Source organism: Lacerta agilis, chromosome 16 (genome assembly GCF_009819535.1).
Source record: "Lacerta agilis isolate rLacAgi1 chromosome 16, rLacAgi1.pri, whole genome shotgun sequence".
NCBI lineage: Eukaryota > Metazoa > Chordata > Lepidosauria > Squamata > Lacertidae > Lacerta > Lacerta agilis.
The window spans coordinates 29,099,185-29,108,599 of NC_046327.1; the positions used below are offsets into that span (position 1 = coordinate 29,099,185).

Sequence of the window (9,415 nt, forward strand, 5' to 3'; positions counted from 1 at the left end):
GAATTCTATGGAATGCAAATGACAATACAATCAAATATGGTATAAGAAATAAAACAGGCATTAAAAATAGGAATAGGAATAGGAATAGGAATACAGCTACAAGCCAAAAACTATCTAGCACAGGGCAACGCAATTGCTACAGCAGGGAGGAAAAATCATTAAGTGGTCCACCAATACCATCATCAGCAATTTTCAAGTGATCCATGTGGGTGGGTGGGAGCGTGGGAGAGAGTTTGGGAACCACCGGATTACAGAAGCACATGTGGTTTTCAGTTGGATATGATCACCAAAAAGTCACCAGCTGAAATTGTCTGAGATCTTCGTTATTTTCATGTCACGGCCCTGCAGATAAAACACCTCCAGATTTGCTTATCATTTGCAGCGCTGATCTAGCTATCACATGCAGCACAGAGCTGTCTCTTCCCAACCCAGCTGGAAAATAGCTACAGTCACACGGATGTGGCTGGTTGGGGTGAATCAGTGCAAGGCAGTGTCCCGTTTGCAGGGCACATGGTGTTGTGCACAGTCCTGCTGCGACTCAGGAGGTTGTGGAATGAATGCTGCTGTGCTGTGTGAAGAGAAATCCTAGCAACTCTGCAAGAGGAAGGGAGGAGGAGGAGGAGGAATAGACGACGACAACAGCAGCATGACTCAGGGAAGTGCCCTCTTCTCCTGCTGGAAGTTCCTGTTTCGTAACTTTCTGCTGCTGTCGCTGCCACCACCCCCTTCTCTCCTCCTGTCCTGGACATGAGCTGGCCCAGCTAATTCTTAGCATTTCCAGGTCTTGTGATCACCTGCCTGAGGCTGAGTCCTGGTGTAAACAACTGCGTCAGATGACCTCCAAAGCAAAGTCGGAATTGTGAGCCGAAGGTACAGCAGGGGGAGAACCAGTGGTAGCTGGTGCCCACTAGTCCCAATGAAGTTACCAAGAAGTCATGGGGATGTGGCCAATGAGAGCTCACAGGGGCATGGACCGGTTATGGTTTTCTCCCCATCATCCACCCTTGCAAAGATATTGCAGACATTTAAGCATTAAGCTGTTTTACAAATAGTTTGCACCTAACTAAATGGAAAAAACATCTTACTTTAGTTCAGAATGTGGGGTAAACAGCCTCATTTGACCAACATGCTGGAGCCTAATTAACATTAAGAGTCAGCTGTCCTTTGGGGAATTATAGGGATGAGGAAAGGTAAAGGGACCCCTGACCATTAGGTCCAGTCGTGTCCGACTCTGGGGTTGCGGCGCTCATCTCGCTTTACTGGCTGAGGGAGCCGGCATACAGCTTCTGGGTCGTGTGGCCAGCATGACAAAGCCGCTTCTGGCGAACCAGAGCAGCGCACGTATACAGTGTTTACCTTCCTGCCGGAGCGGTACCTATTTATCTACTTACACTTTTGACGTGCTTTCGAACTGCTAGGTGGGCAGGAGCTGGGACTGAGCAACGGGAGCTCACCCCATCGCAGGGATTCGAACCGCTGACCTTAGAAACTTATTCATGTATGCTGCTACAGCGGCAAGAATGCTACTTGCCCCAAAATGGAAAGAAGTCTTAAGCAGGGGCGTCGTAGGGTGGGGGCGGGGGGGGCGGGCCACCCCTCGTACCGCCCCTAGGTGGGCGTAACATTTTGGCGCGTGGGGGTGACTTGCGGCGGCCCCTCCCACCACTCCCACGCGCCGCCGCTCCCTCCGTCACCCCGGGAGCAGCAGCGCTGCACGGACGGGGTGCTCGCTCGGCCGAGCGAGCACCCCGTTCCTGCAGCGCTGCTCCTCCCGGGGTGACCGGTGGTGCGTGGGGAGTGGTGGGAGGGGCCGCCGCAAGTCACCCCCACGCACTGCCGCTCGCTCCGTCACCGTGGGAGCAGCAGCGGCGCACAGTGTGTGCGGTGCTGCTGCTCCCGGGGCGACGGAACGAACGGCGGCACGTGGGGTGACAAGCGGCGGCCGCTCCCATCACTCCCCACGCGCCGCCGCGCCGCTCCCTGCCCGCTGTGCTCAGGGAGCGGAGCCCGGGGCGAAAGGACAGGGGCAGGCCCGCTGGCCCAACCCCTCTCCTTTCCCCGGGACGGCTCCGCCCACGGAGCGCAGCGGGAGAGGGGCGGGCCAACTGGCCCGCGCGGAGGCGTTGTTCCGTGCGCATGCGTCATGACGTCATGCGCACGGAGCGACGCCCCGCCCCTATGGGTGCCACTGGGCTTGCCGCCCCCAGCAGCCCAGTGGCTAGCGACGCCCCTGGTCTTAAGATTTAGTGTCAGGAGTATAACGTATTCCTGGACACTGCAGAGTTAGACGCAGACTTTTCTGGAAGCTTCTGGCTGATGTGTAATTGACTGGATAGCACAACGCAGGAACTCAACAACTCACTGGATAACTATATACAGTATTTATTGAAACAACTAGTATCCATAAAGTTACTATGTACAGACTTTACAAAATAAAAGAAACAAAACATAAAATATTTTCCTCTCTGTCTCTCTCTATACTGACCACTTTCTCCACACCAACACCTGCACCACACACTAACCACACTAACCACAGAACTCTCACACAGAGCTCAGTCTTTAGGAACTCATAGACCAATCACAGGTCGTTGCTAAGGGTCTGAGAGAGAGCAGATCTGGGCTTTCTGCCAACTACTAATTGCTTGGAGATAGACAGCTGAATTTCTGCACGTAGGCAACTCTGAAATCTCTAACAAGAAGCAGAAGTCCCAGCAAAGGAAGAATAGATACAAAAACTTGTGGGGTATGCAGAAATGGCAAAACTTACCAGAAGAATCAGAAATGAAGACAACAATTTTTAAAAATAAAAGAATGGAAATGGTTTATTGAATATTTACAGATAACTTGCAAACAGATAAAAACATTGGCAGGATTATTGTAATAACCTGCAGTTTCATAAGAGCATATATTTAAAGTAGATGAATAAAAGAATAAGTTAAGTTATTATGCAGGAAATGTGAAAATAAATAAATTTAAGGAACCACAGAAAGAGGAGGTAGGAAGACAAGTTTTGAAATGTTAGAATGATTGTAAAACTATTGAAATGTATATAACTGAAAATCATAAATATATTATTTTTTAAAGAAAGCTCAGCGATAGTACTGTTCTTGTTGCTTTGCAAAAATTGTACTGTGATCTACTTTACAGGGTTGCTGTGAGGATAAAAGACTATGAAACGCTTTGGCAAATTTAAAATGCAATTATGAAAAGTAAAAAGCTGCAGGGAGTGATTCAGACAAGAATGCAGTGTGCACAGCCTGTAGGAGCATGGATTACACCCTGGGTGCCTATTTATCTCAGGGGCGGAGCAAGGTAGGCGGTGGGGGCGGGCCACCCTGGGTACTGCCCTGGGGGGGGGGTTGACACCCGGGGCGGCACCCTGCCCCCGCGATCGGTGCTGCCAGCGCACTGCAACTTTTAAGGATGTGTCGCATGAACAGCAGCACAGCGTCTGTGCCTTAAAACTTGCTGTGCCGCTGCATCTTGGGTGGACATGAGCAGTCCACTTGGGATACATGCACATGCACTAGGGGGCGGAACCCCGCCCCCAGGGGGGTGCCCCTGCTTTGCCGCCCTGGGCAGCAAGGCGGCTCGCTACGCCCGATTTATCTACTTGCACTTTGATGTGCTTTCGAACTGCTAGGTTCGCAGGAGCTGGGACTGAACAACGGGAGCTCACCCCGTTGTGGGGATTCGAACCGCCGACCTTCTGATAGGCAAGCCCAAGAGGCTCAGTGGTTTAGACCACAGCACCACCCACGTTTCCCCCCCCTCTCTGTTAGGAAATATTAATTAAAGAACCAAGCTGCCAAACTTAACAACCACTCCCTCCTTTAACATCTGCCCTGTAGAGTGTGCTGCTGAGCATGCTCAGAACAGTTCCCACATCTACTCAAAAGCTAACCCAATTGACCTTAAATTAGCTGGGTTGCAATAACAAAAGAGGAAGGAGGGGGAAATGGGAGGTTGGCTCACCTGAAAGGTGGTTTTCCTGTCCATCAAGTGGGTTATACTGCCACCTATTGTCTGAAATCAGAAAATGCACTGGAAATTTAGGTTAACTATGGCACTTGGAGGGATGCGGGTGGCGCTGTGGGTTAAACCACAGAGCCTAGGGCTTGCCGATCAGAAAGTTGGCGGTTCGAATCCCCGCAATGGGGTGAGCTCCCATTGCTCGGTCCCAGCTCCTGCCCACCTAGCAGTTTGAAAGCACGTCAAAGTGCAAGTAGATAAATAGGTACCGCTCCGGTGGGAAGGTAAACGGTGTTTCCGTGTGCTGCTCTGGTTCGCCAGAAGCGGCTTTGTCATTCTGGCCACATGACCCAGAAGCTGTACGCCGGCTCCCTTGGCCATTAACGCGAGATGAGCACCGCAACCCCAGAGTCGGGCACGACTGGACCTAATGGTCAGGGGTCCCTTTACCTTTACCTATGGCACTTGGAGTTCTGACCAGTTCCTTTCATGATGAGACAAACCCACAATACCTGCAATCAGTATAAGTGCAGCACAGACAAAAAGACAGGGGGTTGGGGGGGGGGGAGGCAGAGAAAAATCAGCGCAACCAATAAGAAAACACACTGGTGCTTGATAATAAAAGAATAAAAACTTTTATGATTGTTTGTTGTTGTTGTTCAGTCGTTCAGTCTTGTCCGACTCTTCGTGACCCCATGGACCAGAGCACGCCAGGCACCCCTATCCTCCACTGCCTCCCGCAGTTTGGCCAAACTCATGCTAGTAGCTTTGAGAACACTGTCCAACCATCTCATCTCATGATTGTTACAGCACCCTAAAGACACCCACTCAGAACACTCTGGATTAATAAATGGGTGCATTTATTGCCTAGATCAGCAGGATGTGGAGAAAGACTGCAAGCCTGTTCCTAGGAACATCAGAAGCATACCCTCCAACATTCCTCAGATGAAAAGAAGGACATTTCTTGCTCCCCCACAACTGACCCTCCATGACACCTGCATTTTGTGTGTATCTGTGCCCCCATGCAGAGCATTTCCTATCTGAAGAAAGGTGAGTGCCCCCCTATGACACAAAAGGGACACAGCACACATACCCTCCACTGTCCTGAGAAAAGCCCTTAATCCCTATGCTATTTTATTTTATTCTTTGGTGGATTTACAAAAAGAAAAACACACATCAAAAAAATAAATTTTAGAAAGAGGCAGGATTAGACACAGATGCACAAAGCATTTTTTTAAAAAAAAGAAAGAAAAAGAAATCAAGACTCCTTGTGCTCGGCTCCCCCTTTACTCCAGCCCTGCCTTCGGCCTGCATCTCAGAGGAGGCGCATCACACAGGGTTGCGTCTCAGTGGCAACAGCCTCTCCTCCTCGCCTGCTCTCCAACAGTCACTACGAGCTGCCCAAGGGAGGATGCTAGCAGTGGTGGCCATGGAGAAGCCAGGGAGAGGCAACGGGGTGTGCCCTTCCAGCTGCCACCACTCTGGACAAATGCAAACTCATCCTCCTCCCCGAGCTCAGCATTGGTGCTGGTGGGGGAAATAGGGCATCCCAGGATCAAATCAGAAGCCGGGATGGCCTCCGTAATTCTGGGACTGTCCCTGGAAAATTGGGACACTTGGAGGGTATGCAAAAAGGTTAGGAGAACCTACTTCCTCCTTGTCTGAGGAAACAGAGGGAGACAGCAGTCCTTGCACCATAGACTCCAGAAATGCCTCCTTGATTTGAAAAGAAGACAGAGGCAGCACTTGTGGACTGAAAGGAGGGAAAGATTGAGAGTGCAGAAAGGTAAAGGACCCCTGGATGTTTAAGTCCAGTCAAAGGCGACTATGGGTTTGCGGCGCTCATCTTGCTTTCAGGCCGAGGGAGCTGGGATTTGGTCACAGACAGCTTTCCGGGTCATGTGGCCAGCATGACTAAACTGCTTCTGGGGCAACGGAACACTGTGATGGAAACCAGAGTGCACAGAAACGCCGTTTACCTTCCCGCTGCAGCGGTACCTATTTATCTACTTGCACTGGCGTGCTTTCGAACTGCTAGGTTTGCAGGAGCTAGTACAGCTATGGGAGCTCACACCGTCACGGGGATTTGAACCGCCAACCTTCTGATCGGCAAGCCCAGGAGGCTCAGTGGTTTAGACCACAGTGTCACCCTTTTCCCGGTTGTGAGTGCAGAACCTGCTGTTGATGAAGTAGACTGGCAGGTGGCGCCAGAGGCTGGTGCTGAGCATATTGGCCAAATTATATTGGCAATGATTCTTCAACATCAACTTCGTTGGTCTGGTCATGTTGTGCGGATGCCTGATCGTCTTCCAAAGCAACTGCTCTATTCTGAACTTTAAAATGGAAAGCGTAATGCTGGTGGTCAACAAAAGAGGTTTAAAGACTGTCTCAAGGCAAATCTAAAAAAATGTAGTATAAACACTGACAACTGGGAAACACTGGCCTGCAAGCGCTCAGGTTGGGGAACAGCCTTTACCAAAGGTGTCATGGGCTTTGAAGACACTCGAACTCAGGACGCAAGGGAGAAACGTGCTAAGAGGAAGGCATGCTTGGCAAATCCACGTGATCAGCTCCCGCCCAGAAACCTATGTCCCCACTGTGGAAGGACGTGTGGATCCAGAATTGGCCTCCACACTCACTTATGGACTCACTGCTAAGACCGTGTTTATGGAAGGCAATCTTACTCTGCTACGATTGCCAAAGAAGAAGATTGACTGAATAGGGGCTGCCATGGGGTCACCTGGCCAGCAGGGGGAGCGGTAGAAGGCCCCCTGTGCTGATGAAGTGCATCCTGTCTGCTGTGGCAGAGGAAGTTCAGTAGAGGGAGCCTGGAAACTGCTGGTGAAGAATAGCTTGTTATGTGGCTGGTGAAGATTAGTTTGTTATGTGGCAAAAGCTGCAATAGAAGACGAACCCTGTGAATGGGTAGCCCTGATACCCAACATCAGAGGAGCCCATCGGGGTCAGACAAAGCAGCTATTCCCCCCCCCCACTTTCAACTGTGGTCCTCACCCAATTGCTTATCACACCTGCAGTGTTTTTGGGCAAATGTGTTCCAGAGAGCGCTCAACCAAAGGAAGGTTTTAGCTAGCCATGTTTACAAAAGGAGAAAAAAGAGGATTTTTATTGGGTTGCATAAAACACAGAAATAATACAAATATAATAGCCAGCGCTCCCCTCACACCCTCCTTATTTCTTCCTACAGCAATAGCTTTGTAGTGATGGAAGACATCGTTTGTCAATGTCAAAGAATGGGAGCTGTAGTCTGAGGAAATAGTGGAGCTAACGGAAGATTGAGTGTTTGATCTTTCCGTCATGACATCCAGGTTTACGTATTATGTAGTTGCAAATAAAGTGTCCGGTCTCTCCTTCCCTTAGGAGGCTCTGATGTTGCGAGTGTCTTCTTGGCAATCGTCAACTTCCAAACATTTGTACAGCACAATCTGTGTAAGGTCTTGTAGGTTTATCTATGTCTGAACTATTGCCAAGCATGCGCCAGCCAGAAAGGAAGTTAAACAGCTTTGACTGATTTAAACGGCATTTCCAGCACTCCAGGTAACACAAGCTGAATTTCCCAGAATTTGTTTTGGCACAACTAATAAGTGCAATGAAGTGTAGATCGAAGAATTATAATAACAGCACACACAAAACGAAATTAGTTCTAGCAAATAAAATCTTTTTCCAGTTCAAAAATTGGACAAATAATTCCATAACCAGTTGATTTAGCTTAAACTCATTATATTAGCAAATGGCACAGATACTGGCATCATATTTATGTTATTTATTAATAGCTTCTACAGTAGTTTATTGATTTAAACTATTTTATAACAATACAAACAAGAAACAAAAACAACAGTAGGAAAGGTACCAGCCAAGCAAGTCTGTTTTCTTGGATGGGTTAGTACTATACAAAGTCAGATCGATATATTCATAAACAAGGACTCAGCTATACAGCTGCAAATACATTTTAATTGGGTGTTTTGAGTGCAATATACAATGTGACACTAGATGGCGATGGTGAGCCTTGTGGAAAATTCAATGTCTTTTTCAAAACATTAATTTTTCCCCCAGAATGGTTTTATATGTGTGTAGATTCCACCCAAGAGCAATATGAAAAAAGGGAGAGAAGAGGTCAGATGGGAAGAGGCTAGAGTCCAGCAGAACCCATTTGGCATATAGATCATGTGGAACTCTAAATAGGAGTCCCATGTTCTTTGTGCTTCCAGCTAAAGGTGGCCTTTTCTTTTGCTGCAAAAGAAAAAAAGGTCTCCCCAACATAATGCGATGGGGGGGGGGCCTGTCCGATCCTTCCAGTGTTTGATTGTAGCTGCTTAGCTAATAGGATTTGCAGGGACCAATCTCATTGCCCTCCATCAAGGCCGAGGACACCAGGAAGTAACGGTGTACAGCACAAACATTTGAATTAATACAGGTGATATAAGAATTTACAATTCATATATATATAATTGTTATTAATTTTCCAAGCAAACAGGCCACATGTCTGAGGCAGACAGGTCTCACACCATTTTGACTCTCAAAATGACCAAATGTTTACCAAATGGGTCTCTGCAAGGAAGGAGGGGTGAGGGATTTAATTGTTCCAGGAATTAAAGAAGATTACCATCTCAAAGGAATGGCCAGGCTACTGAGAAGAGGCATCAGATAACGCCTTTTTTGTGGTGTAGGTGTGATGCATCTGGGTGATGAGCTTGGGTTACACCTCTTCCGTGATTGATGTTTCTGGGGGTGGGCTAGACTCCAGGAGGGATTTTGAAATGTCTTTATAAGAGTATGCTTGCTTTGTTCTGGGTCTTTTTTCCTTGAAAATCACCGCTGTTGCAACAGCTTCAATAAAGATCAAGCTTACTAGCTGCTTTGCTTCTCAATCTTCTCTGGTTGGCATCTATTTTTTACTCCTACCAATGGAGAACCTGCAAAGGACTTTGCAAGGGCTCTTGTGTACCCCATAAGGGAATAAGGGAAGATTTTCTCTTACAACACAGGACAAGGCTAGATCATAAGTTTTGAGTACTGTCCTGGCTTCACTACAATGCCAGCAGAAATCTGTAGATGAAACATGTTTGTGACAGGGGAAAGGGAGGGAGGTACATGCCAGGAAAAAAAACAACAAGCTTTTGTTGGAATAAATGTAACGTAGCTGCAAGGAAGAAAAGCTGCCAGTACCACTGGCTCAGATGTATGCGGCTATTCAGCTCCCTTTTCTAATCTGCCATCAGGCCACCTTGCCCTGAATTTGATGGCTAAATCAAGGAATGGAAAGACTCCAGGCTTGTTTACTTCCTAGAAAGTAGGAGAGCAGCGTTAACAGTTTGCAGTTCAACCATCACAGTTCACCCAGGTCCTCAGGCATGGAAAAAGAGACCCAAAGAATTAACCGTACACCACATCTTTTTTCCCCCTTAAAAAACAACAACAGTCTTTC

The 9,415-nt window shown here is 48.1% G+C and overlaps 1 long non-coding RNA gene across 1 annotated transcript; it reads left to right on the forward strand.

Annotated features, from left to right (window-relative positions):
* The first annotated feature begins 8,031 nt into the window (after positions 1-8,031).
* On the forward strand, positions 8,032-9,088 carry LOC117061063. Its single transcript, XR_004428049.1, has 2 exons — positions 8,032-8,404; positions 8,976-9,088. It is a non-coding gene; the product is annotated as an uncharacterized LOC117061063 (long non-coding RNA).
* Positions 9,089-9,415: the final 327 nt, after the last annotated feature.